Genomic DNA, 27,488 nt, shown 5'->3' on the forward strand with positions numbered 1-27,488 from the left:
GTTACCAGCACTTGAGTGCTCAGAGCAGAGGCTGGTCCCTGCAGGACCCATCTGCCACAGAGCCCAGGCCCCACTCTGGGCAGCACTGAGTGGTGATAGCAGTTAATAGGAAGTTTCGGAAAGCTGGGTGCCTGTAATCCCAGCGACTCCAGAGGCTGTGGGAGGAGGATAGAAAGTTTGAGGCCAGCCTAGTAACTTAGCGAGATCCTGTCTCAAAATACAAAATAAAAAGGGCTGGGGATGTAACTCAGTGGTAAAAGTACCCCTGGGTTCAATCTCCAGTTTAAAAAACTTTTTTTAAAAAAGTCACCACAAGCCACAAGGGCCTTCACATGTGCCCATGAGCATCATTACCCTCTGACTTATGGAGAAAGAAGAAGGCATAAGAGAGGTTAAGAATTTGCCCAAGACCACACAGCATCCAGTGAGACCACTTTGGTCCCAGAATCCAGGATTCCCTAGCTGGACTGTTTCCATGAGGGAGCTCCTGGCCTCCTCCCCCAGTGTCCCCCAGCAGGGTTTCCCACCAGCTCAGGTCCCCAGAGACCTCACCCAAAGGGAAAACAGGCAAGGCACAGAGGATTCATTCAGGGCCCGGGGTGGCATGAGGGCCTGTGAACACAGGATCACCATCAGCAAGGCAATCCAATCCCATCACCACCCCAAGACTACAGAAGTCTGAGGACCCAGCCACCTTCCAGCCAGGACACGCCCCCTCACCCTCAGCTCCGCCCCCACCAGCCCGCCCCGCCCCCAATTCCCCTCGCCCTTTCTCCTCACCCTGAGACCTGGGTCCCTGGCCACACGTTATCCAATCCTGCCTTCACCCTAGGCGTTCCCAGTACCCGCTGACACACAGTGTCCCCCTGCTTCTAGGTTCTGGGGTCCTCTAGCAACCCTGCCCCCTCTGCACTCTGTCGGGCGCCCCACCCCGCCACACCCTGGACATGACCTCGCTCTGGACTCCTGCCCCGCTGTTTCCTCCCTCTCAACCTTGAACTCTCCATCTTTCCCACTCGCCCTTCACAGGGCCTCGCTCCTCCTCCTGGGGCACTTCCTTCTCTCCAGCCTGGATCTCAAGGGACCTTTCTGCAGCCATAGTCTTGGGCACCCACCCTGGCCCCCAAAATGTCCACCCTGTTTTCCCAAAACCCAACCATGGACTCCGCCCTCCCCTCCCTCCCCTCTCCGGTCCTCACCTCTGCTTCCCCTTCTTGGGGACAACCTTTAAAACCCCTCCCTCATCCCACCCAGCTCCCACCAGGCCCATCCTTCTCTCTTTCCAGATACTTCTCCAAGCGCCACCCAAGGCCCCATCTCCCGTCACCTGCCATTGCTTCCTTGGTCCCCTCCAAATGGCTCTCACCAAGCCACTCAGGACATCCTGGCCACATCTGGCAGTCTTACCAAGGCCCAGGAAGCACTCAGGGACCGGAAGTGCCCAGCTTCTCCTGGAGCCTGCCACCCTTTCTGAACCTCATCTCTAATAAGAGGGGGCTGTTGGGATGTCTGGGCCCTGGGAGCACCCAGACAGGCCCTCACTCAGCCTTTTCGTTGGGTATCAGTCAGAACGGCATTGATTTATAACCCTGAATGTTTGGTACAAATGCACCATTTTTCACAAAAGCCGAAATAAAACTTCAAGAAGCGAAAGACCCAAGAGTTTTTAAAATCCCTGCAGGGTCGATTAGGGTGACGTAGTACCTACTGCTGGGATGCTGCCCGACCCCAGGCTGGCAGCTCAGGTGGGAGCCCTGTGGGAGCTCACCAAGGCACATGCTGGGGGAGGAGGGACAAGACGCTGGCCACCAGGCTGTGTGCACCCAGCAAGCCCAGAGCTGAGGTTCTGTGTATTACTCAGCAGGTGAGCTCAGGCCCTTGGTGGGGGCTGAGGAGGGAGTGCCGCCCTTGTCATCCCCTGGGAACAGACCCCAGGATTGGAGCTCTGTGACCGTGGTTTCAGGGAGAGTGGGTGGAAGTAACTCCCAAGGCAGCTCCTTCCTTCTTGCATGGTAGCTGCCTCTGTGCCATGGCTGCCGTAACTAGTCCTCATCACCCACTCTCCAGATGAAGAGACTGAGACCTGACTCCGAGGCCCAGGATCCTAACTCCTGTCTGTGCTGATGACCTGGGCCCAGCCTTGCCTATTCTTCCCTGCTTGGTGAGGTCACATCCCTGTCTGTGGTCCTGTCTGCTCCCTCCATGCCCTGCTGCCCTCCAAGCAGACAATTTGGAGCCAGCAAATCTAGTCTACACTTAGAGCTGGATGGCAGGAGGAAACCTGTAGCCTTTCTCTGAGCCTCAGTTTGCCTGTCTATAAAATGGGGTGGCCATGGTAGCTGCCCCTGGGGCATCAACACACTTAAATAAGATAACGCAATGCAACCCAGGCACAGTGCCCGGCCCGGAGGGAGGGCTCCATCAAACCTGGATTGTCTGAATCCTCAGGATCCATTCATGAGATGGGATGCGTTAGCCATAGGAAACTGAGACAGAGCATTCAGCAACTCCCCCAAGGTCACAGAGCTACGGAGCAGGGGGAGCAGAGCGGGGGCTCAGACTAGGTCTGCAGCGGCTCCAGAGGGCTGAGATGGAAGGGGAGTAGGTCAGCTGGAACCCCAGGGGCAGGGACAGCAAGATGGAGGGAGTAGAGGGAGGGAGGTGCCCCCGGCAGAGAGGGTGTCAGGGCAGAGGTAGGGCAGGTGCAGGCAGCTGCCTTGGGCAGAGGCCCAGTGCCCAGAGGTCAGTGGGGGCAGTGCTGGCCGCTGTGGTACCCTTACCCTCCCTCTGTTCCAGTGACCTTGCCTCTGCTTGCAAAGCCACTGGCATCCTAATGAGGTACTATGGGCAGAGGTTTGGGGTGACACTCTCACGGGACAGAGGCTGGAGCTAGGGTTAGGCCTCCCTCTGCTGGGGGCCAGCTGTGCCCCCAGGGGCTCAGTTTTGGGTCATAGGAGCAGGAGATGGGCATGATCCTTGAGCAGCCAACAGCCCTAGGTGACCTTCAACCAGTCCTGGAGACCTGGGGCCCACCCACAGCCATCAGGCCCCACCCATTCCTTCTGTGATCCCAACAGCTGGGAATTCCTTGGCCGTGACAAAGTCAGCAGGCAGGGGCCTGGGAACCTGGCCTGGCAGCCCAGGCTGGTTAGAGCTCTCACCGGGAGCTGGCCAGCCGGGATGCCCAGGGCACATGGCTTCCCGCTGTGGGAATCAGCTTCTCCCAGCCAGAGGATCTCAGCATCTGATTCCCAGAAGCCAAGGGTTGGCAGGAACTTCGGGCTGTGGTTTCCTCCCCTGGTCTGGAGCAGACATGTCAGAATCACCTGTGAGAGGTGTGAAAATATAGACTCAGGGCTCCCTGCTCCTCGAAGCTCGGGGTCCTGGGCATCTGCAACTGGACACATGCCCTCAAGGGGCTTCCTGCCACTTGCTGTGGTCCAGAGGCAAATGTCCAGGAATGGCTGAGCCTCCCCAAACCCCTGCGGCTCCATCTGGTGGGTCTCCTCAGCCCCTGGCCTGGAGCCGGGGTCTGGTGCTCAGCCCCATCAGCACATGCTTCTGGAACTCTCCACCAGCTGCTCCTCTAGCCAGAGGCGGCCACGGCCCTCCACCTCAGCCTTCCCTCCCCCAAGCCTGGTTTTGTTTTCCGCTTTTTGATAAAGGTGCCATTTGTATACAGTGGCACACAGTATTCTGAAGTGAACCTGGGTGTGCGGCTGCGGTAGCCTCTGTGTTTCCTCCACCCCAGAGCGTTCCTATGGACTCCCGGGCCTGCCTCCCCACCCCATGGTGACCTCTGTCCTCTAGGGTTGGGTGTGAGAGGTCTGTTTCTGGAATGATCTTTTGTGCTCATCCGGCCCCTGGACTGCGGCTCCACGGGGATGGCAGCGGTGGCCCTCTTGTACCCTGGCACCGCCAGGCACAGAGCAGGTGCTGGAGAGACTGTGGGAGGGACAAGGCTAAGGGGTGAGCACCTGCTCCAGGAGTCCCCAGGATGAGGCCCAAGCTCCTCGGCCTGGCATTCAGGGTTTCTTCTGGTGTCTACCCCACCCCCTTTCCCACCTCTCCTTCAGCCCTGGCCTGCGGGGACCACCACAGGGGACCCACGCACCTCTGTATCCCAGCCACTCCCAGCCCCAAGTTCGTGCCCCTCTTCCTGCCCTGTCCCCCAACCACACACACTGCCTCCCACGGTTTCATGGCTTCCTGGAGTTCTGGGCTCACACGTACTGAGGACAGAGTGCCCACTGCCGCTTCCCTCACCCACAGAAGCTGCTGTGACTGCTCTGTCTCGTGACTTCTCTTGACCCTGCTTCACAGACCCTGGCTTGGATAAGTCGGCACGGTGACCTGGAGTCCCATATTCTGCTGAACAAGGAGCCAGAAGATTCACTCTGCCATACAGCCACACACTCACATGTGTGACCTTGGGGGCGTCCCTTCCCCTCCCTGGGCCTCAGTTTCCTCATCTATAGAATGGTCCGATCAGACTCGGCAGTGGATTCTATAGACTCCTTGGGCTCTGACATCTCCTGCAGGTGTAAATAAGGATTTGTTAGAACAACAGCTGGCCCCAAAGAGTGAGTTGTCATCGACGATGGGCTAGCTGCAGGCATCTGCTGGAGGGGTTCAGATGCAGGAGTCCACGTGGCGTCAGAGTGCTGGCCCCCGGAGCACTTCCTGGGCAACACCTGGGTCTCGACTCTCTCCTCTGTAAGATGGACAGCATAGCCGGCTGGCGAGACAAAGACAGCGTGCACAAAAGCAGGTGCCAGAGTGCTTGGCACATTCTGGGAGCTCAGTATGTAGAGTTTCGCTCCTATTGGCCCTCTAGTGCCCCAGGGTGGCTCAGCAAAGCCCTGGAGTCCATGCCCAGGATCAGAGGGCGGAGCAAAGTGAGGCAGCAGTGTCTATCTCCAGCCACCAGAGGGCGCTAGGATGCAGCCAACGCTGCCCAGGTGCAGCTGGGCTTCCAGGACAGCCCGCCCAGAGACCATTCCTGCAGGGAGAGCACCAGCAGAGGATGGTCCCTCTGCAGAGTGCAGACAGAGCCTGGCTCCCTGTACAAAGGAGACCAATAATAGCCTGGCAGTCTACTCATTTCTATCATAATCTGTGACCAACAGCAGCCCAGGAGGCACAGAGACCTTCCCACCAGGTTCATTGTGCCCATTTAACAGATGGGGGAAACGGAGGTCTGAAAGAAGGAAAGGTTGTCTCTAAGTCATGAGGTAAATTTGGCCTCGCTGCTCAGACTAACTTCCTTTTACATCCCCAATTAACATGAGTGGTGTCACCCCTGGGCAAGACGGGGGAGCCAGCACCTCTGCCGACCCCCAGGGCTCCTTGTCTGGAGGAGAAGGGAAAACAAGTCTAATGGCGGAGGCCTCAAGGATAGGAGTTCTGGGGTGCACAGAGAGGGACAGAGACAAAGAAATGTGGGGAAAACAGAGAGGACCATGGGAGAGGGAGGGAGGTGGGAGAGATCTGGAGGTGGACGGGAAGGGAGAGACAGGACCCTGGGGGAGAACTGAGGGGAGAGATAACCTTGAGAGATGGAGACATGGAGCTAGGAATGGAGACAGAAAGGCAGGGACCACCTCGAAGAAAGGTGGACAAGCAAGAAGCCAGGGAGCTGGGAAATACGATCCGATAGCAAGAGCCAGGGGCGGCCTAGAGGAGAGGCCACCCCTTGCCCCAGGCCACCCCAGGCCACCCCAGGGCTTCACTCTGGACTGGAGAAGGGGAGTCACCACTACCCCTTCCCAGAGCGCAGCCCTAGCTCTGCCCTCTCGGCTCTGCTGCACCGGCTTCAGCAGGCTTGTGGGCCAGACACCCCCTCGAGGGGATGGCGGTGGAGCTGAGCTCCCTGGGGCACCTGAGGCAGACGGGCAGGGTCCCCAGGGCCAGGTTGCTAGGAGATGAAGCCACAGTGCCCCAGCCTGTCTCCTGAGCCTCCCCCAGGGCGGGGCTTGCAGCTCACTTGGGGCCCAGACTGTTCTAGCTCCCACCCCTCAGCCATGTCAGGCCCCTGCCCTGGATCCTGTGGGCCCCTGTGCAGCAAAGAGGCAGTAAAGGCAGAGGGAATTCATGTCTAGCAAGTGCCAGCTATTTGTCAGGCCTCACCAGCTCCTAGGCCCCCTTCCTGTCCCAGGTCATGGGCCTGCTGCCTTCTTGAGAAGCATCTAACTCTCAGGTTTGGGTTAAATGGAACCAGGGAGGCCTGGTTGAAATTTCAGCCTGTTTTTTTTAACCAGCTGTGGGACCTTGGGAAAGTTGTTTTCCCCCTCTGAGCCTCAGCAACCTCATCTTTAAACAAGGATAGAATCTGTTTCATAGGGTTGTTCAGAGGAGGGCAGGCATGCTGGGTGCTACAGGGGAGGCTGGTTTTAAGCCTGTCCCTGTCCCTGACCAGGCAGGGGCTACATTTGGGAGCACCTCCCTGCCCTTTCTCAGCCACCAAGTCAACCCTGTCCTGGCCCCACTTTGAGGCCATCAATTCATAGCAGACTCTAGGAAAGGGACTGCCGGACCCGTCCCCTAGGCATGTAGAGACAATAAGAGGCAAAGCATGGGAGAAGGTAAAGCCACATCCATGTCCCCATGCCTCTATGTGCTGCTTGGAGGCTTCTAGTAAGAGCACATTACCTACCAGGCCATATTTTAAGCATCTCAGCAAACCCTGTGACCCCTCTTAAGGGCTCACTATGCAGAGATGACCATTATCTCCAATGTGCAGGTGAAGACATGGATGGTTGGGCTGTGTCTCCACCCTGGCCCCCACAACCAGGAACGGGGAGATGGGGCTAGGACCAGGTTGGCAGCTTGAGAGTCCCCTTTCCTGCTTCCTGCTCTTAACCTACAAGCCCTCAAACCTGGAAAAACCTGGAGATTCCCCTCAGTGGAGGGCCAGGCCAGGGCCCCTCCCTGGTGCCCTGCCAGCTCCCGGCCTGGCTTGCCAGGGCTGTGACAGGCCGTGAGGGCAGCAGGAGACCTGAGCCGAGGCCAGGCTGGAGCCTGATTTACGGTCTGGGCTGCCTGCGGGCTGGGTGCTCCAGGCAGGCTGTAAATCTCTGGCTGCAGCACCAGCCACAGCCCTGGCTGGCTGCAGTGGGCAGTGTCAGGAAGCTGCAGAGCATGCCACCAGGGGCAGAGCCTTGTTCCTTCCCCCTCCTGGCCCTGGAGCTGCCTCTTGGAGGAGATCTAAGAACTGCCCCCAGCTAAGGTGTTCCCAGCATCCTCGGGGGCCCAAGGACCCATGGCCACGCACAGGGGTTCCAGCCCAATGCCCCTGACCCAGGCCACTCTGTACTTGTGCCTATCTTCACATCCCCCGGGCCCTCAGCAGGGACAGTAGAAGCAGGGTGGGGGTGGGGGCTGCTGTTGTTAGCTGTGGTAGGGACACTCCAACCTCAGTGCCTTCCAAGCCAGGCCCATGGCTGTGTAAAGACACCTGAGGTCAAGGCCAGCCCTCTCCCACCCAGGCCTCAAGAACCCCACAAGCCTTTCACTTAAAACTTACTGAGATGAAAGTGACCAGCCTGGCACCAGGCGCTCAGAGCAGCCCGTCCCAGCTCCCATGCTGGGTATAGGCAGGCTGGTCTTGGTCCACTTCCTGGGCCCCCTGGTAGAGGTCAGCTCCCTGCCTGATCTAGGCAGCTGAAAGGAGAGAGAACCAGAGGGCAGGGGTGGGTGTCACATGTCTGGTGGCCTGTGTCAGGGTAGTTCCCCGACAGCTGTGGGATGTGTGTCTACCAGCATCAGCCCCGCTCCCTGAGATGCAGCCCCTTGTCTCCTAGATTCACCTTCCACCCCTCCAGCCCTCCACACCCTCCCACACAAGTTCAAATCTGGACTCAGGCCCTCTCTAGCATCAGGTGACACTGAGCAAGTCACAGGCTGTGTGTGACTGATGTAAACCTAGAAGTGCATCTGAGGTACAGTCATGGCCTGGGGACGTGTGTGGGCTTGGGTCTCAGACTGTGCAAGAGCCTGGGAGAGCATGGAACGGCATGCCCAGGCCAGGCGTGTGCCTGTGTGTGCCACATACTCTTGTGCAGGGGCTCATGTATGTGCATATGTGTAGTTGGGCACACACACACGTATGTGCATCTGTGTAGTCAAGTGTGTTGGTGCACACACCTAAGTGCACATGCACAAATGTGGGTGTACAACAGACCTGGATCCTCTGAGCCCCTCCTCCCTTACACTCCTTCTCCCCTCCACTTCCCCAGGCTCTGGCTCTCCGCTTCCTCCTCCTGGGCCCAGCAGCTGGGTATCCAGACAGCGGGGCGGGAGGCAGGGGTGAGTGGGAGCTGATCACACTGTGCAGCTTACGGGACCCTCTAATCCTCTTAGCGCCCACTTAACCCCAGGCCCCTGGTGGACACAACCCTGCCTGCTCTCAGCTGGTCTGGAGGCACCGTGGCCAAGGCTAATGGTATCCCCAGCCAGCACCCACCCAGGCTCATTAGTAGCAGTAAACCCCAAATCCTCGTGGGGATTGGGAGGGACAATTCTCAATCAATAAGGCTTTTCCTACTCATTATCCCTTTGATCCTCACAGTTCCCCGTGAAGTGGGGGTTTTAATTTGACAGTTTGGGGCACTGAGGCTCAGAGACAGGGGCCTCCTTGAGGCCACCCAGCAGATCGGCTGCAGAGCTGGCTTAGCTCAGGCCCCTCCCACACCTGGGGCTGCAGGGAACTGGATGCCTTGGGTGCTGCCTGGGGGCGCGCAGGGTCCCAGCACTCTGCCATCTCAGGGTTCCTCGGCCAGGGCTCTGCTTGGTTCCCAGGCCCAGCCTCTCACGATGTCTGCTTTCCTGGTGGCAGCCTCCTGTCTGATCCTCTTCCTTCACAGGCTCTGCCTGACCATACTCTGGGCGAGGGGCCTGCTGAGACCACCTTGGTGGCATCCGGCCTGGGTGCCATTCCTGACATCTCTCCTTTCCAGAGCCAGCCAGGCTCTTTGCTGTGTGCGCAGTGGTCGGGCTGAGGATGGCTGGGATCAGAACAGTCCTGCTGAGACCTCACTGCCCCAGTGTCCCCCTCCCATAGGCCACACCCCCCGGTGGGGGATGGGGAGATGCCGGCCTTCCCACCCACCCCATTGCCCAAGGCCACCAGCCTGAGCCCTCCAGTTCCAGACCTCAATTTCACTGCTTCAGAGAACTCCTCTGATTACCCACCAGACTACATGTCCTGTTAGTCCTCTCCAAGGCATCTTCCACCCCTCGTGGGTCTCTGCATGTCTTCTTCGGCTTCATAGTGGTCTGCCCAGCAGATGCTAAGTTTCAGGCATGCAGCAGGGGCATGTATGTGCATGCACGTCCATGAGGGCCATAGAGATGCCAGGCACACAGTAGGTTTCTGGTAAAACTTGGTTGAATAATCAAGGGGTGGAGGGAGGAGTAAGCAAGCTGAAACTTTTATACAAGAATAAAAAGCTGGGATGGGAGTGGGTGCCCCTTGGAAGCTGGCTGCCACCGACAGAGCCACCCTCTTCAATTCCCTTGGTTTTGAAGGAGGAAGCTGAGACCCAGATGGGCAGGGATGTGCACAGGGCCACACAGCAAGTTTGGGCCAGGGCCAGGGCAACATAGTGGAATCTACACAGACCCAGGGGACAGGGTCCTTCTCTCCCTGAAGGCCTAGAAGGAGAAGAGACTCCCCTCCACACATGCACACGCGCACCAAAGTATGAGCAATAAACCAGACTGCTTTGCCAGATGTGGGCAGGTACCTCAGCTCCGGGGAGCCTGCTGTGACTGCAGCCCTGGCCAACACCTTGGCTGTTCCAGGGACCCTGAGCCAGAACCACCCAGCCGAGCCAATTCCAGCCTCCTGATGCAGAGAAGCTGCTGGGCAAGACCATCCGTGTTGATCACTTCAAGCCACAGTGTTTCAGGGTGACAGCAATAAGTAACAAACATGCCACTCCTCTCCACCCTTTCTGTCTGCCCCAAGGCTCTGCCTCACTGGCCTTTCAGAAGGGACACCCAGGTTGATGTCTCCAGTGTCAGACCTAGCCTCCTCCCATGCTACAGTTTGAAAGTGTCCCTTTGAAGTTCATGGATTGTAAACTTTTTAAAATTTCTTCTTGCGGAGATGGCACCCAGGGCCCTTGTGCATTCGGCAAATGCTCTGTCGGGGAGCCACATCCTCAGTTTCTAATCCTCAAAGGAAGGGTTGATTAAGAGATGAGGCCAGGTCTCAGGAACCAAGGAACAGGTGAAGGCTGTGATCCCGGGACTGGGCTGCTTATTTTAGAAGTTCCTGACAGAGGGAGGGACTCGCCCCCTCCCCCACGCTCTCTCCAGCACACCTGTGGAGCAGCTGGGATTACAAGTGTGAGCCACCATGCCTAGCCCGAGGGAAGGACTTTCTACATCTGATTGTGTCCCTGCTCCATAACCTTTCATGGCTCCCTGTGGCCAACAGGATAAGGGTCCAGCTTGTCCTCCAGCTAGCTCTCTCACCTCCTTTTCTCTTTCTCAACTCTAATTCTGCACAGAGACTGGGCCCCTCCCAGGTCTCTGAACACGGGAGTTCCATGGCTCCTGGCTGTGCTCACACTCCTCTCTCCACCCGGATTCCTCTCCCCCTTCGTTGCCTGGAAAACTCCTACTAACCTGTCCAGACTCCGCCATTCTAATCTGCCATGAAGACTGGTCTCTCTCAGCCCCATTGGGTCTTGCTGGGTTGCAATGATGGGTTTCCATGTCTTGTCCCCTACTCGACTGACGTGAGGAAACAGCTTGGGTCTTTCTCCTCTATTCCTGGCACTGAGCTTCGTGGACAGCAGAGCATCCAGACAGCCCTTGAGGTTGGCCTTTGAAGCCAAAGCATTTAAACCCCACTGGGGATGGGTAAGTTGCTAAAAGGTAGGACGCCCTGACTTGTCCAAACAGTGGATGGGAAGCCATTTAGCCGTGCTCGATAGAAGACTTGTGTCAATCCAGATGCAGAGTTTTTCTTGGAGATCATCCAGTAGATGAAGGACTTCAGGTCTGGAGAAATCAAGTAATTTGCCTACGTCAGTTTGTGTAATAAACTTTAATTAACATCTGGGCTCAGGGACGTTCTCTGCCTTCCTGAAGGGCGTGGAGCCCTTGCCTTGCCCGGCACTAAGGAGCCTCGGAGTCTGTGTCCCAGAGTTTTTGTGTGTTTTTTATAATCTTCCTCTCCTGGGGCACCTGCTCCCTTCCCACCCTGCCCTCCTAGTGTGGTGCTTCTGACCCACTGAAGGCAGGTAAAGCAGATGACCAAACTCCAGGGAGCCTCAGGGAAAGGAAGAGTTGGGATTCCAGACCGAGGTCAGGAAGGCCGGTCCAATGGCGGTGTGGACACTGTAGCATGGAGTGTGCAGTGCCCCTGCCCCCTCAGTGCCTCCTGCCATTGGTTGTGCTCCAGGGAGGAGAGTCACAGACACAGGACAATGGGCTGGGTGCTCCAGCTGGGTGAGATGTGTTCCCATAATGGGGAGGTCCTCCAGGAAGCCACCCGTCCTGGACTGGTGACTCCACAGGGGAGCCATAAGGGACAGATTAGAACCATGGGTCCCATTCCCCCACACCCCTATTTGAGCTCAGTGCCTGGTTCCAGGAAAGAGGACCATGGAGGGCGGGAGGGGGTGGAGGAGCTCCAGCAGCGATATCCTGGGGACAGGAGTGGGAGGAAGGAAGGAAGGGGCATGGGTTCTAGTCCTGGCTCTACTATTGGCTGGCTGTTAGGTCAAGGAGCAGCCAACTGAGCCCTTTGGGCGAGAGTTTCAAAATCTATAAGACAGAAGGATTCCCTAGAGCACGGTGCTGTAGGAAAGACAGAAATCATCTCTAGGTAGAAAGTTACCAAGTTCTAAAGGGCCACACAGGGGACGGGATCTTGCTGATCACTTCCTGTATGCCAGGCAGGGTCCTGGGAACTGGGATAAGGCTGCAAACACAAAGCCTATTCCCATGGGGCTATGACGGGGACAGAGTCACACAGTGAGTGACCACGGATCAAGTGACGGAGAAGACAGATGGGCAAAGCTTGGCCGCCACCAGTGGCTAAAGCTGAACACACTACATGTTCTTTGGGGGAGACCTCTAGGCTCTGCTCCATGTTGCCCTCACCTGGGGACCCAGGCTGAAGGGGGCTCCATCTCCAATTCCCACAAAAGAAAATTACGTGGGAAATTACTCATAGGTTCCAAAATCTCCCGGCTGTGGCCCTGGAAGTGACCTGTTGTCACAAGCTGGCTATGGGAAGCAGTACTGCTCTTGGGTAAATGCACATTTCCCAGTGCCAGATTGTCTGAGGCCTCCCAAGCTGTGTGACTTGGACAAGCCACTTTATCTTTCTGGGCCTCAGTTTCCCCATCTGTGAATTTGGGTGAACTACCTCCAGGGTCATGGTGGTGGCAGGTGCTCTGAGAGCTCCTGAGCTTTGTGAGCTCTAGAAAGGTATCAGTTCTTGGGCAAGTCCCCCCATGCCCCTCTTCTCTCCAGGTCACCACCAGCCCCCATCTCTAAGATGTTAGTTCTGGGTCTTCTCTCCCTCTCCACCCCTCTGAGCCTCCACTTCTGCATCTGCTAAATGGGACCAACCCTCCCCACCAACCCAGGGCCTGGGTGGCAGGTGGCACCAGGTGGATTCCCAGCCGCCCGAACTCCTCCCCTCAGGGGGCTGGGAAACTGCGTCCCCGCCCCTGCAGTCTCCCACCCCAGCCCAGCTCTGGCAGCCAAGCTGATGGCTGGCAGGAGCTGGCGCCTCACCCAGGAGGGGAGAGCAGCTGTGGAGAGGGTGGGAGAATTCCTCCTGCTGCTGGATTTGTAAAACAATTGATTAAAGACAATGCAATTAATTATTCTTTGATGAAATAGTGGAAATTACCCAAGAAAATGAAGATTTCGGCAGCAGAACATTAAACCCCTCTAATTATGTCATTTCTGAAAAAGGGGGAGAGGGATAAAGAAGATGGAAATGGTGGGATGAGGGGAGGAAAAGAAGTTTAAAAATAGATGGAGTGACCCCAGGGCTCGTGCTGGCTGAGCAGGGGAAGGGTGGATGAGATGCCTCCCCGGAGCTCCACTACACTGTTCCAAAGGCAAACTGAGATAACAGAGCTCTCTGTGGGGGGCCGGAAGCAGCCTGGAGGGCCAGACACTGGGATACGTGCCTTGGGTGCATTCGCTCATTATCCTCTCACTGAATCTGATTCCCTTTTTAGATATTCGAGAAGGAGGCTCAGAGAGGTGGAGTGACTTACCCAAGGATGCAGTTACTCACTAGTTGAGATGGGACTGAGCTCAGGTCTGACCCCAGAACCCAGACTTTTTCTCCCCTCCCTGGCTGAAAACTATAGCAGTGGGCATTGCAGATGCCCTTGGCAGGAGCTGCTCTGCCAGCCAGCTCCCCAAGAGTCTCAGTGGCCATTCAATCTTGGGCTGGGTGTGGGGGATGGGTAGTTGCCTGGTGCCAATCCAAATTGGGCCATAAGTCCTCTGAGAAGGGATCTTTCTAGCCCTCCGTTCTCGATGATACTTCTGGATGTGTTTTGTAGGCCAGGGAAGTGTGACAAGTGAGCCCTGTCGTGGATCTAGCCCAGGTGTCTCTCCTTGGGACCTTCAGGAGACACTTTTGGCCCAGGGTTAGGGAACCAAAGTCCTGAATCCTAACCTGGCTCTGTCAGAAGCTGCTAGATGGCAGAAGTGCCCCTACTTTCCTGGGACTTGATTTCCCTCTCCGCTACAGAGGACAGATCTGTTGGTCCACTGGAGGATATCAGACAGCTGAGCCCTGCAGCAATAGTGAACTCAGTCCCAAGAAGCCAAAATCAGCTCTAGAGGGGGTGAGAAGAGGGATGAGCGGAGCCCAGACTCCTGCTTTGGGAGGTGACTAGAAAAACCAGGAGGGAGCAGAAAGGACCCTGCAGGGGTTAGTGAAAGGGAAGAGACAACCTTCCCTGGGAAGAAGAGGGGCCTGGAATGGGATTAAATTACCACCCCCGGGGGCCACCATCCCAGGGGCCCAGTTTACTGAAACATCTGTCACTGGCGGGACCAAATGCAAAGGACCCCGACTCTTTATCATCAGTTCTGCTCAGGTTCTTGTTCACAGCTTGCTTCTGTGGTCCTCTGTTCCTGGATCATATCTGGGGCAGATCCCATAATTTTTCTGGACACTCTCATGAATGATCAGTCGTGTGTGTGTGTGTGTGTGTGTGTGTGTGTGTGTGTGTTGAAATTTCCAATCTACTCTAACATCAAAACTCCAGTTTCTCATTTGATCTTAGCAGTTCTTTCCTCTCCAGTTTGGGCCAGACTCAGCCCGAGAAGCCTGAGACAGGGAGGTGAGGCCTGGTCCACCAGGAGGACGGGGAGGGTTGCTCATGGGACCTGTGGAGCCCCCCACTTGCTGCGTTCTTCCAACGATATTTCCCTGATGTGGCCAATGTGCCTGCGGCTGCAGTCTCTCAGCTCCTACTTCTGGAGGCCCCCCCAGCTCAGACTCTAGAGCTTTCCTTGCTTGGTGGGGAGCCTCTTCTGTGCAGCTACCTGGGATGGCTACTCTGATCCACGGAAGAACTTGAGCTTGCTTCCTGGTCAGCTCCCAGTCAACCCCCCTTCTAGACTCTTCTCAAGCCAGGGTCAGGTGCTAAGGGACACAGGCCAGTGTTCGCAAGTATTTCTCCTGAAGCACCATGGCCCACATAAGGGGGGTGGAAAGGCACCCCACCCTTCCCACCATGCATCAAGGGAATCCCTGCTGCCCACTTCCCTGCCCCACATCAACTCTCTCACCTCCCTTAATTCGACATGGAAGTGGGTGACAAGGGCCACAGAACCAGCTTGGGGTTACCATCTTGCAAGGCCAGAACTGCTCTACACCATAATTTACGTTCTTGGTGCAAGAAGCAGTTCCAAATGAGTGAACTCCTGCTTCTCCCGATAACTAGGGCTCCCTTGGCCACATCCCCAGCTGTCACCTATCCTGAGCCTGGGCCCAATCCCATCCCTGGGATAGGACTTAATAGCCTCCTGTTCACTGCAGAGCTGCGCCTTCACTCCAGCCAGCCATGCTCAAGTTCCTGGACAGAGACTGTGGGTGACCTGGGGCAGGGCAGGGGCCTGAGAGTCTCAGGTCAGCCGGGACCCAAGCCGGGCACCTGACTCACAGGCATGCGCCTTCCATAGCTCAGCGGCCAGACCTCTTCTGTGAGGCCGGGTGAGCTGACTTGGGGGAGGGGCTGTGGCAGGAGAATCCCTCCCCCTGGAAGCACAGCAGGAATGGGGACTGGAGCCAGACAGACCTGAATGTGACTCCTGGAGCTACCATTGTCCAGCTATTGTTTCTGGACCACAGTTTCTCGCTCTGTGAAATGGGTGTAATGAAGCTGAGGCTACGGGGATCTGGAAAGAACGGCTGAGACGAGGGCCTAGATAGGTGTTGACAAAGAGCAGGTTTATTCCCTCAGGACCCCTCCCTTGAAATGCTCCTCCCTCAATGGGCTATACCCCAATTCCAGAGACCAACTTTCTGGCTGAACTGTGTCTCAAACTTCCCATTTGTGCCCAGAAGAGGAAGACCGTGGTGAGGCAAAGGCCCCAGAAGAGTCCGTAGAGCTGGGGTGGGGTGGGTGGGGAGGCAAGCTCAGCTGGGGAGGGCTGTTCTTCCTACCCGTCTGCTCCCAAGCCCTCCCACCAGGGATGGCGCTCCAGCCCCTCCCCCAGCTCCCAGCACAGATGGCAGGAAGGAAATGCCAAGGCACTGAGGCAGGGAGGGGCCCCCCTACCCCCAGCGGCGCTGGCCCTTGCCAAGCTTCCCACAGGAAAAAGAAGCAAGCCCCCCGCCCCCCCCCCCCCCGCCACTTCTGCCTATGGCACTGCCCCTCCGAGAGCCACAGCCCACTGATGCCCTGGTGCCTTGCATCCTGTTGTCATGGTAACCAGGACTAGCTGACGTGCCGACAGGCAGACCAGGAGCCGCTGCCACATGAATCACTTGAACTTGATGTGACAGACACAGGCGGGCAGCCTGCACTGGGGTGGAAGGAGGTGGTGCCCCTGTGGGCAGGGATCCTGGCTCACACTGAATCCCCCAGCCATGACCGATTTAGTCGCTCCAGAACCCTGGGAGACCCTAGAGGCCCCACCCCTTAGACCTGCCACAGGAGGCCTCTCCAAGCTCCCATCTCCTCATTTATAAAATTGGGAAGATGGACTGGGTGAGGACGATGGCATAAAATAACAGGCATGGAGTCGCTTTGTGAATTAAAGCATGACAAGAAGAGGGCCGCTGTGGGGGGTCCAGAGGCCCTGTCCTTGCCCAGACTGGGCTTCAGTCCTGTTTCTGATATTTACTGGCTCAGTGCCAGCCCTGATTTTCTATCCTGTAGAATGGGGCTACTTGGGCCTCCTTCTCTGGATTCAACGTCCCACCCAGTCTCATGATAAAAAATGCCCAGACCCGTCCGTGTACCAAGTGCCGAGTCAGGTGCCACAAAGTGAGTGAGGCCGACCCATTCCCTGTTTCTGCTGAGTTGATGTTGGAGTGGGAGGGGGTGCTCAGTGCAAGGACACAGAGGACCCGAAGAACTCCTGAAGGCACTGCGAGGAACACAAAGGAGGGAGTGGGACGCAGAGTACCTGGGGCGAGGGCTGGTTTTAGGAAAGATGATCAGACGATGAGATGGTGGCATCTCAGTGGCGACCTCAGAAAGGAGAACCGGGTGGGCTCTTTGGCAGGCGACCCTGGGAAGGAGATGGAGCCTTTAACATGCAGGAGGCGTGTGTGAGCTGGCGGCCTAGACCCCACGCACAGGAAGTGGAGGGTCTTGCCACTTTAAGAAAAGAAGCAGGACCCGTGTGCGTGTGCATGCGTGTGTGTGTGTGTGTGTGTGTGTGTGTGTGTGTAGAATGCACCTCTGGGGCTAGTCCAGGTAGAAGGCAGTTACAGATGTCCCAAGCAGTCACCAGGGTGGTGTGAGCCCAGGGGCTCGCCAAAGAGATGGGGAGAAGCGGTGAGATTTGAGATAATTTGGGGAGACAGAACTACTAGGACTTATCCATGGTGTAGACATGGGTGGTGAGGGAAAGGGGATGGGGAGAGGGACACCCCAGGCTCAGCTTGAGTACAGCATGGCAGGTGGTGCCTGTTTCTAAGATCAGGAAATTGGAGTGATCTGTGAATCATCTGTAAAGATGAGGCTTGATTTATGGGACTTAAGTTATCCTTAGCTTCTCTTCCCCAGTCCCCAAAGGGCTTCCCAGGCATCACTGGAAAAAGAGTTCGGTGAGGTCACATGAAAAGGGACCTCTGTCAGAACCCTGGGTTGTAAGTGGCAGAGGCATGACTGGGGCATCTAGAGGCCTGGAGAGGCATTTATTGGCTCAAGAATTCAAGGTGCTCACCCACGGGAATGGCCCCGAGAGGGGCTCCACCCAGTGTCCTTCCCCCGCCAGCCCATCTGTCCCACCTGCAGACCTGGCCCTTTCCCGCCACTGAGCTTTCTGCAGGACCGAATTTTGGATTTGATTTTTTTTTCTCTTCAATAAGGCTAACTTGGTCACTTTGGGCTAAAAATATGAATATACATGATAATGTAGTTTGTAAAGAGGAAAAAGACTACCGTAGAAGCACACATATTTAAAAAAGAAAAAAAAGATTTACTATTCTGAAAACTATTCACATACAAAAGCAATCAAAGTAATTTGAAACGGGAAAAAGGAAATAGGAAAAAATTCATAATAGCACCCTCTCAGTTTTTATATCCTTTAACTTCTAAGAAAGATGGACTTTCTTGCATTCCCAGTTCAAAACCTCGGAGAAGCCCGTGACTGGCTGGGCTTCAATCACACACCACCCTTGGGCCAATCCGCTGTGGGCAGGAGTGGCGGTCTGGAAAGAACAGGGCAGCTCAGCTATGGCCACAGGACCAGAGGGAGCTGGGGACAAAAGAAGGTGCTAAACAGATAATGCCCCATCCACACAATGTATGTCGACTAAATTCTTGATCCCAGAGACAGGAGGGGGCCAGGAAGTCAAGAAAAAGTTTGCAAAAGAATGAGATTCATAGGTCCAAGAGGGGCAAGCCAGGGGAAAGTCTGTGGCCCCAAAAGGTATCGAGGGAGAGGTGAGGAAGAAAACCTGCATCCTGACAGAGGGAAGAAGAAGGCTTCAGGATACATGTAACAGGCCAGGAGAGAAGTGCCCAGGCTATAGGGAGCTTGGGTGGGGATCTAATTGAGTCCAACAGTAGCATCCAGCCAAAGTTTGAGGAAGACTCTGTATCCCTGGAGATGGGCAGCGGGGCGTGCAGACTGGGGCTGATTTGGAAAAGCAGATGTACATGGAGGGTAGTCACACTCGCTTTCTGAAGAGTTGGTGAGTCTCTTGACACTAGCTGTGTGAAGTTGGGCAAGTTAGATTTCAAATCTCAAGCCTCGGCTTGCTCAGATTTAAATGATGAGAGTGTCAACTGAGATAAAGTAAACACGAGAGGGCCTCTCTCGTAAGGTCCAGTGAAGATTAGATGAGATAAAGCATGTAGAATACCTGCTACAGAGCCAGCCCATAGGAAGCACTCGACAATGACAATTTCATTACTGCTGCAGAAGGAGGTGTGTGGAGGGGGTGGATCAAGGAGAGTTCTCTTAACTTTTGAGCACTGGTGAGAGAAGAGTCTGGAATACAAGAGGCTTTGATTTGTGATCACTGATTCCACCCTGGGAAACAGTGAAAGAAGCTCTACCTTTTAGTTTCTTGCTCTGTGTTAGGCACTCTGCTAGGTACTTAACTTACATTATCTCATTTAATCCGCACAGCAAAGATTCATTCGAGATAGTGTATCAGTTAGCTCTTGCTGCATAATAAGTTACCCCAACGTTTATGGCTCTAGCCAACCACCACTTACTTGTTAAGTGCATGATTCTGTGGCTTGGAAATTCAGCTGGGCTGTTCTGTTCTCAGCTGAGTTCACTCAGACATCAGCCGTCAGCCGCCCATCAGTTAAGTGGCTCTGCTTCTGAGGGTCGGCTGGCTGTCATCAGAGTGATGGGAGTGACCGAGCCATGTGTCTCTCTTCATCCAGCAGGACAGCCCTGGCTTGTTCACACTGCGACTGGGCAGAGTTCCAAGAGAATCAGTGAAAGCATGCAAGGCCTCTAGAGGCTTGGGGTCAGAGCTGGCCCTGTCACTTCCACCACATTCTGTCGGTCAAAGTAAGTCACAAGGTGATCCCACACTCCAGGTGATGGGAGAAACTACAAAGCTACGTCAGGGAGAGGTGGAGGATTGTGGTCGTGTTTGCCATCCACCACAGATAGGTACTGGTATCCCTGGTGGTTTACATATGCGAAAATCAAAACCTGAGAGAGGGAACCATGTTTTGCCCAAATTATGCAGCTAGTAAGTGGCAGAGTCAGGATTTGAACTCGGAGGTCTTATGCTTGACTGCACGGTGACAGTCAATGCCATTCTCTCAGGGGAAACCGGCAGGGCCCTGTCTGGCACAATCCAAAACAGCCCAGTTTAACAGCTGCCAGTGAGCTTGGCTGAGATGAAGACAAGGCAGGAAAATAATCAAAAGTTGAGTCTGCGGCAGGTGAGGACCAGGGGCAGAGCCTCCAGCCAGGCAAAGATGCCCGTTTTGGAGACGTGGACTTCAGCCTGCCTCGCGAAGGCATGGAACTCTAGTGGAAGGGCCAGAGCTGACCTTCCTCCAGGCAGAAACCTTGTCTGGGCCTCAGGCTGGCAGCGTCCCATCAGAGCCAGGACTGAGAGAGCCGCCTCTGGTGTCTGCTACTAAGCTTCCAGACCACGGCTGGTGACAGGGCAGGCCAAAAGATCAAAGAGGTGTCACAAGGTGAAATAAAAGATCTGTCCTCTGGAAAGGGCTGTCAGATCGTCTGTACCTAGGGTGAGCAGAGGGCACTGGGCCTGCCAGAGGACTGCCCCACCTCCTCACCTCTGCTGCCACTGCCCCTCCCCCACAGAGACACCAGAGCCATGAGCACAGCTGTGCCCAGCCAAGCTGTCGGGTGCCAAGACGGGCCTGGCGGGCTCCCTCTCATCTGTCTCTCTTTAGCAGGAACAAATGGGAATGAGGGAATCAATTAACAAGGCTCCTTAGCCAAAGGACTGCGGCTCCCTCCTCCCCCACAGGTTAACCCTTTGCTTCCGGGGCTGGGAAGGGCTGCCCGGCTGGCCTAGCGTGCAGGCCCCTGGAGCACCCACCCCAGCTGGACGCCACACTCCTGCCTTTTCTGTGCCAGATGCCAGGCGCAGCTGCCAAGCTGAGAAGCCAGAGCCACACATGAGCACCTTCGTTCCACCTCAACAGAATTTGGGGCCAGGATCAGTGGATATTCAGGGACTCTGGCCCACCAGGCAGATCTGGCCCTTTTTTTTCTCCCAGGGACCTGAGACCCTCCTCCTGGCTCAAAATCCCCCTAACAGGAGGCACAGACCTAATAGTGGCCTTCAGCCTGGGAGGGTAGGTCACAGCCAAGCCCCACCTGACACCCACTCTGGGTCTGGGAAAGGTAGGATCCCAGGGGACAGAGCAGGATGCATCAAGTCACATTGAGAAAGAAAACCCTGATAACTCTCACTTTGAAAGCAAATGGTCAGCACTAAGAATTCTCTCAGGAGAATCCAAAAAGGCAAACAGAGGGGTCTGGGTTCAAGTCCCAGCTCAACAGCTGACACCTGGCCTGATGACATTTTGAATTATTAACCAACAGGCCACTCTCTGTCCCACTCACTCTCACCAAACGACTTTACTCTTTGTCCAGGGTCTTTCCCCAGCTTTGGCCATTGGACTTTACTCTTGAGCCCACTACGCTCTGCACCTCGGGGGGAACCATTGATAGCCTGCTTCACCATAGGCAGAGACACTAGGGTCACCCCTGCATCGGAAGAGAAAAATAGGCATATACGATTGGCATTGTATGTTCAAAAGATACTCTTCTAAGTTAAGATGAAAGAAGGAAGGAAGGTAGGTTGGGTGCAGCTTGCATTGAGAGAGTCACCCGTCCCCACACTCCACATCCTAGACTGGACAAAAGACCCCCAAAGCAGGGGATGGCAAGAGGGAAGACAGAGGACAGGACAGCAGGGAGCCCCACGTGCCCAGCCCCACCCACAACTCCCATGGAGCCACACGGGAATGAATGGTGCCCAAAGACAAGGCCACTCCACAGAGGTGAGCAAGCTCTGTGGCCATCCATTCATTCCTTCATTTCCTAAGTGGACAATGACTGCCTACTTTATGCCAGACACCATGCTGGGTACAGTGAACAGGGCACAGAGGCCCAGGGCTTGGGCAGTGTGAGGACGAGGACTGCTCTGTGACTGCAGTCGGCCATTCACCAGTGGCCCAGCAGGAGCGGGGCAGCTAGGCTGAAGTCTTGTCTCACCTGGATCACCCCGTGGGCACCTCCTCCTGTCAGAGTGCTGGCACCCCCTCTTCTCTTCCTTCTGCTGCTCTGCCCCATCCCCACGTCCCAGGAAGGGCTCGTGCATGGCTGTTCAGAGCAGGCAGCCAGAGTTCGGGTCACAGTTCTGGCTGGGTGATCTTGCCCAGGCATCTTCACCCCTCCGTGCCTTGGTTTCCTCGTCTGAAACAATGGGATTGACAATGACAGAAATTCCTCACAGGGCTGCGTATGTGCTGTGGCACATAGCAAACGCCATGAGATTATTAGCCATTCATGTTATTAACGCCGCTGGCTCCAGCTCCATCCTGTTGCGGAAATGGCATGGCGAGGCAAGAGTGAGCTGAGTGCTGGGTCGGAGCAGTAAACACGACTGAATGACGCCATCCCTGTCCCTGTCCTCCTTGAGCTCCCATCCTGGTGGAGCAGACACATCAGCAGGCAATTGCAAGGCAGCTCCACCCAGGAAGTCTGGGTTTGTGCAGCCAGAAGAGTGACCCCCACCAGAAACAGAGCCAGGCAGGGCCCCAGCGGAGTCATGCCTGGGCTGGGTGAAGTGTGGAGGTCCCAGCAGGGGGACCAGACAACATGGGAAACTTGTCCTGGAGAGCCAGTGGCAGGGCTGTGGGCGGGCATAAGGGCTGTTCTTGGTCAGTTCTGGTGGGGGGCACTTGGGAGGGATGGGCATGGAGGGCATCCAGGTGGTGGCGGCCTTACTCAGGCTGAGAGTGAAGCCTCAGCACCTGCCTCTCCCTGGACTAGGTGCCCGTGTGCGATGTGGGATTGGCTGGGGTTGTGGGTATTCATGTGCGGCTGTTTGTGGGTCTGTTCCTGGGCAGGATTGTGTGCAAGGGTGTGAAACGGTGTGAATTTGGAAGGGATTGGGGCTGGGTACACCTGTTTGAGAGAATTCAGGGTGTGATATGACCACTGTGAGTGAAATTTGTGCGTGTGTGTGTCCCCCTAGGACTGTATGCTAGGTGGTTGTATATGTCTGTGCACTCCCGGTGAGTGTGTCTTTCTGTAGGCATGCGTGTCTGAGTGTGTGTGTGTGTGTGTGTGTGTGTGTGTGTGTGTGAGAGAGAGACAGGGCAATGAGAACTGCTCCCCCCTCTTCCAGTCCTGCTGCAGACACACACACACACACACACACACACACACACACACACACACTTGGGGCAGGGAGGGGTGGCTGCCTGTAGCTGCCACAGCCAGTCAGAACTTGCTAATTTGCATGTTAATGAAGCCCGGGGAGCTCTCCAGCTTGAGACTGACAGGAGCCCCCGTCTCCCATCCTCCCCTGACAGCCTAGGAGGGGGAGCAGGGGGAGCTGAGAAGCAGCACAGGGAAGCCGAGGAGGAGGCTCTGGGAGGAAGCTCCCCTTTCTCACCCTCACGCCCCTCCACTGGCCCCACCACTCTGCAGCCTAGGCTCTGTGATGAGGGAGAAGCAGCCAGGCCAGACCAGAGCCCTGGCCAAGCCAGGGGTAAAGGCCCAGGAGGCTACTCAGGGTCCTCTCAAGGCTGGGATGTCTGCCCTGCCCCTACATGGAACACCAGCAAGCCACCCTCACCCTGAGACCGTGTGGGAGAGCAGTGCGCCCAAGGCAGGGGGCCTCTGCCCGGGCACTAGACTTCAGCCCAGCCCGAGGCGCCTACTGTGTGCTCTGCAGCCTGCACCCCCATGGGCAAGGCTGGGCCTGGGGTGGATTGGAGCTCCCACTTCCACCCACCACCAGAGCCCTGCCTAGAGCAGCAAGGGGCCTGGGGTGGGGCCTCTGAAGATATACAAGTGGGGTTACTAGGGCAACAGAGCAGGGTGCCCCCACCCCAGGTCTGTGCCCACAGGGAAGGAAGAGTAGAGCCTCACAGCTCTGAGCAACAGGTCAGTCCTGCTGAGCCTGTGGGGCTCCTGTTACTTTGTTCTCAGACTCCTGGCCATAGCACTGCTGGCCAGTTCCTGGATCTGTCACCCTACCCATCCCTCCACGCCCCTCAGACTCCATCCCTTCCTTCTGCTCCTTGCTTTCTTAACCAGCCAGGTCCCACCAGAGTCTGGGTTCTCAGGGGACCTCTCAGCAGCAGGCTCTTAAACACACCGTCTGGTTTCGTCTTAGAGGTGTGTCCCTTGCCTTGGCAGGGGGACAGTTAGGTTGGGGACCCTGGATCCTCTCTCCTCAGCCTGACCCCATGGAGCACTCTCTAACCTCCCTCACTGCCTCTCCCTGATTGTCTCTTTCCAGGGTCTGGCCAACGCCCTTGTCTCTCTCTAAACCTGGGTCTCCATCTCCCCCTCTTTCTTTTATCCAAATGCTCAACTATTCATAGCATTCATTCTCTCTCTTCCTGCCTTGGCCTTTTGGGCTCTGGGCTCCCACCCCTGTCTCTGCCCTATCCCCTGTGGCCAGGCCTGGTGTCCAGATGTGCCCTTGCCACAGCCGGGAGGCAGCAAGGTGAGGGCACCGGGGCCCTGGGTCTGCAGGTGAGGAGAGGCCGCTGCTGGTGTTAATTGCAGGGAAGCTATCTGGCAGAAATAAGGTGGGTTTTCTGCTTCAGTGACGACTGTTACAATCAAATTGTCCACAGACAATTAGCGGAGTGGGAGAAATAAGAATTAGATTTCTAATTATTTTCCCAGTAAAAGCCACCCTGGACCCTGTGGGTGAGGGGGGAAGGGCTTCTCAGTGGAGCCAGCAGGTGCTTTGTGGGCCTAGTTCCCTGCAGCTGGGGTGGGGGGGGGGGTGGGGGGCAAGTATTTGTTGGTGGAAAGCAAGCCCAGCCCAGACCTCAGCACCACCAGGAGGGGCAAGGAAAGGGCCCACCTTGCTGAGCCTGGGTTCCGGAAAGAGCCATCTTTCTGGAGGCCTGGGTTCTAGGACCAGCCTTGACATGACTTGCTGTCACCTTCCATTTTTAACCCTCAGTTTGCTTATTCTGAAAATGGGAGCCAATAATTCCCAGCGGGTAGAGTTATGAGGAATCAATGAGGCAAAGTGGTCACAGAGACTGGCAAAGGCCAGGTGTCCTGCTGGACTCCCACCTGGGTCCTTGGTCCCAAGCTCAGGCCACAGAGCACACACTCACACATGCCTGCATGATGTGTGAGCTTACTCTCCTCTCTCTCTGTCATACACACACACACACACACACACACACACACACACACCTCTCCTTCTTCACTCCTCTTCCTCCCTGGATGCCTAGGTCTGTGGCAGGCAGATGGAGCCCAAATGGTCTGGGTACAGAGCCTAACTCTTACTGAGAGGCCTCTCTCTCCTGCACGTGAGCCTCAGTTTCCAGACCCTTCAAAGGAGGCTGTCATGGTGCCTGAAGCAGGGGTACAATGGCACCTATGTAAGGGCATGGTTTGGACCCAGCCCACAGTGTATGTTCAGCCGTTGGCCTTCAAGGCTAAAGATGGAAGGCAGGGGCTTTCTGGAGAGTATACGTTAAAGAAGCTGAAGGAAGAGATGAGAATGTGTTTATCAATCCCTGCTAAGCACAAGGGCTCAACCTTCATCAGGGGCCCAAACACTCAGACAGAAAACAACATGAAAAAGACCCACAGGGTTTGCGCAGGACAAGCCTAGGTTCCTGACTGGGCTGTGCCATTTCTAGCCAACCATGCCACTTTCACTTCTCCACTCTGGCCACGGGGAGAGTAAGAGTGGCCACCTCCTGGAGTAGTTTACAGCTGTGACGATGCTCTTCACTGGGCAGGGTGGTGTTAGGACACAGGGCTATTGGCACAGTCATTCTGATTGGGACACCAGCACTGCACCAGACCCTAGCTCTCAGATGTCCTCCCAAGGGCCCAGCCTGGTCACAGCCCACCCACCTGCACACAGGTATCATACAGGTACCACCCGTGATGACTCACTGTCACATCTGTTCACACACGCTCACACTCACACTCACACTCACACACTCCTGGGCCAGCCCCCTCCCACACCCCAGAAGGGGCAGCCAGGGTGTCCCCAAGTGAACCTAGGGGAAGCTCATGGCCACACCCACTGGGGCTGTGCTAGGGAGGCAGCTGCAGCCCAGCTGTGGGACTGGGGTGGGCTGAGGGGCTCTGCTTGGAGCCCCAGCTGGGAGTCGGGCAGGCGCTGGGCTCCGCTGCATCTTGGGCTTTAGACCACCCTCCTGCCTCTGAGGTCACCTGGCTGGTCTTGGCAGGAAGGAGGTCACCTACCTGGAGGTGATAAGCGCCTTTGCCTGTAGTGATTCCTCTGCCAGTTGCCCTTCATCAAATGACAGGGACGCTGTGGGTGACGTCCCTGCAGCTCCCCCGCCCCCCAACCCTGGATGCTGTCTCTTTCTTTCTCCCCCACCTCATCTCTCTGTCTTTCTCCCAGGTCTCTCCTCGGGTCCCGGGTCTCTCCTCTCTGGGCCCGGGTCTCCCTCCCCACCCCGCCGTGGGCTATGTAAATGTGGTATTTCCTTCTCATCATCGGCCGCCTGCCTGGCTCACATTTAATTTGATCCGCAGCGGCGCCTCTGCGGAGCCACTCATCAAAGCGGGAAGACAATTAGGTGAATGTCAGGGTGGCCTGGGCCCCACAGGGGCGACCAGGCCTGACTCTGGGGTTGTGGAGGGTAGGAATCAGGGGCCTTGCTGCAATCCTGGCCTCTCTCTGGACCTGTCGGCTCTCAGTGGTCCCCTGCCTAGGGGTAACCCGAGGTCTGAACTGCCCAGTGAAAACCAGGCTCCCCTCTGCCCAGGACCCTGCTTTGAAGGAGGAGTCTGGAGCCCCCACCATAGAGGAGGGGCTTCACAGACCCCTCCTGCCTCCAGCCAAGCCACAGAAAGCAGAGACCAGAAACCTGTGTGGGCTGGGCACTAGCTGAGATTGGGGAGGATCCCAATTCTGGACCCAGCCAGGGTCCCCTGAGAAAATCACATTCTTTACAGTCCCTCCCTGGCCCTGCCCATGGCAGCTCCCTGGGAGCCCATCTCCTGAGCCTCATCTTGGCCTTTTAACTCTTCTCCTGTCTCTGCCTCTCCCTGTTGTCTCTGATGACCTAGGTGCACGTCTTCCCTCTCCCCATCATGCCTCCTGCCAGCCGCCCTCTTCCTGTCCTGCACCTCCACCTCCCACCCCTGCGCTGTCTCCAGGGGCCCCATGGCCTCAGCTGCTTCCCCAAGACCCCCATATCCTCCTCCATGACTGCCACTGTCCATGTGGTGGCCAACCCTGCTCTGCTGGACCCACCCTCCTCGTCTCCTCCCTGCTGCCCCCTACTGCCCGCATTTCCCCTGAATCAGCCACAGCTTTCCACCTAAACCTCTGTCTCCCTCCTCCTGTCTCCTTCCAATCAGCTGTCAGCACCTCCAAGGCTCTCCCTTGTTAAAAACAATAAAAATAAAATAATTTTTAAAAATGCTCTCTTGACAGCCCAACCTCTTCCACCCACCCCCGCACCTTCCTTGCCCTCTAGAGAAGCTTCTGGAGAGCTGTGTATTCTGGCTGGACACTGCTCCTTGGCCCACTCACGTCTGGCTTCTACACCCACCATGCCCTAGAAACCATCCTCACCAAGGTCACCAGCAGCCCTCTTGTCACTCTGTCCTTGGCCATGCCTCATCTGGATGACAGGACAGCTTTGGGCAGCTGACCTGGCCTTTCCTCTTGGCTCCCCACTGCTTCCATGACGCCTCTTGGCTCTGTCTCCGCTCCTCTGGTTGGTACCTTTCTGGACTCCTCCCCTGCCCTTGCCTCGCAGGGCTGCTCTAGAGCTCTGTCCCAGGCCCTCTTCTCTGCTTCCCCTTGAGTGACTTCCTCCCTGCCCAAGCCTTCTGGAGCCACCTGTGTGCCCAAGGCCTCCCATCTTCAGTTCCAGCCCAGCACTTCCTCCTGAGCTTGGGACATGCCTGTCCTCCGCCTCCTAGGTGGGCCCTGCAGGTTCCATGACAACGTCAAACCCCCAGGCCTTCCCTCTGACCCCACACTCAACCTCTCCTCCTGGGGTCCTCAGCATGACGGTTGAACTTGCCACCTCTCAGTCTCTGGAGCCAGAGCCTGGATGTCACCTCAGAGCCCCTTCTCCCACCACCTCCAC

The 27,488-nt window shown here is 56.3% G+C and overlaps 3 long non-coding RNA genes across 4 annotated transcripts in view; all 3 read right to left on the reverse strand.

Moving 5' to 3' along the window:
* LOC308655197 overlaps nucleotides 1-7,584 on the reverse strand; it is a 20,842-nt gene extending 13,258 nt beyond the window's left edge. For both annotated transcript variants that reach the window (XR_014023412.1, XR_014023413.1), the window contains exons 1-3: nucleotides 7,526-7,584; nucleotides 4,267-4,535; nucleotides 3,162-3,326 (exon numbers count right to left, since the gene is read on the reverse strand). This is a non-coding gene — a long non-coding RNA (uncharacterized lncRNA). The remainder of the gene's footprint in view (nucleotides 1-3,161; nucleotides 3,327-4,266; nucleotides 4,536-7,525) is intronic.
* Nucleotides 7,583-21,434, reverse strand: LOC308655199. Its single transcript, XR_014023414.1, has 4 exons — nucleotides 21,409-21,434; nucleotides 18,903-19,109; nucleotides 10,636-11,013; nucleotides 7,583-7,662 (listed from the first exon to the last, which is right to left on the reverse strand). It is a non-coding gene; the product is annotated as an uncharacterized lncRNA (long non-coding RNA).
* Nucleotides 21,435-21,531: 97 nt separating this feature from the next.
* LOC308655196 overlaps nucleotides 21,532-27,488 on the reverse strand; it is a 39,007-nt gene continuing 33,050 nt past the window's right edge. The window contains exon 3 of the long non-coding RNA XR_014023410.1: nucleotides 21,532-21,609. This is a non-coding gene — a long non-coding RNA (uncharacterized lncRNA). The remainder of the gene's footprint in view (nucleotides 21,610-27,488) is intronic.

Source organism: Spermophilus citellus, assembly GCF_964194105.1.
Source record: "Spermophilus citellus genome assembly, chromosome: 9".
Lineage (NCBI taxonomy): Eukaryota > Metazoa > Chordata > Mammalia > Rodentia > Sciuridae > Spermophilus > Spermophilus citellus.